Here is a 996-nt window from a genome sequence, read left to right on the forward strand (position 1 = left end):
TCTCTCTCTCTCTGGGAAATACACTTCGGTTTCTGGTTGTATATACATCCTATGTGGGGAATTTTTTTAATAATTAATCAGAAAGTCAAAATAGTTCAGATTTTTTTTAGAATAAACTTGACTTACTTTTGCACTAGTATGTAAATTTCCACGAAATAAAAATTAACGTTGACTTCACAGCGATAAAGACAAAAATTATTTGCTATTATAGATCACTATTCACACTCACTAGTAAAAAAAGGGCCTGTTGTCCCGGTTCGTAAGGGCCTTTTATCCCGGTTCCTGAACCGGGACTAAAGGGTCGGTATTAATACCCTGTCCCTTTAGTCCCGGTTCAATTCAGAACCGGGACAGATGGGCCTCCACGTGGCCTGTGCGCGGAGCCCAGGCAGGAGGGCCTTTGGTCCCGGTTGCTGGCACCAACCGGGACCAATAGGCATCCACGCGTCAGCATTTCTATGCCTGGGGTTTTTGTTTTTTTTTAAAGAGGGGGGGGTGGGGGTTTTGGGGTGTTAATTTAGGTGTTTCATATATTGTGTTAGCTAGCTATAATTAATAGAGAGAAGTGTCCTCTCTTATGTCCGTGCTTGGTCGACGCTACGTACTATACATACGTATAGAGAGGACTAGACACGCTAGCTAGCTAGTAAGCAAACGAAGGAAACAGAAGATCGTCATGAACATATATGCATACAGAGAGAAGTGATATCGACCACCTCTCCTTCTCCGAGAGATTGGTCGAACAACAAGTTCTCGTATATCTATCCGACACTACCGGCTACATATATACAATAATTATATCTTACAAATATAATCTCCTAACATACGGACACATGGTCCACATAGTATTCTCTGTCTTCAGCGATCACGTGGTCAAGAAAGAATGCCGCCAATTCCTCTTGAATTGCTCACATGCGAGCTGGTGCTAGGAGTTCATCCCGCTTCCGAAACATCTAATTTGAAGAAGGGGGTCAATACATACATACATACATATAT

This window comes from Triticum dicoccoides, chromosome 7A (assembly GCF_002162155.2).
Source record: "Triticum dicoccoides isolate Atlit2015 ecotype Zavitan chromosome 7A, WEW_v2.0, whole genome shotgun sequence".
Taxonomy (NCBI): domain Eukaryota; kingdom Viridiplantae; phylum Streptophyta; class Magnoliopsida; order Poales; family Poaceae; genus Triticum; species Triticum dicoccoides.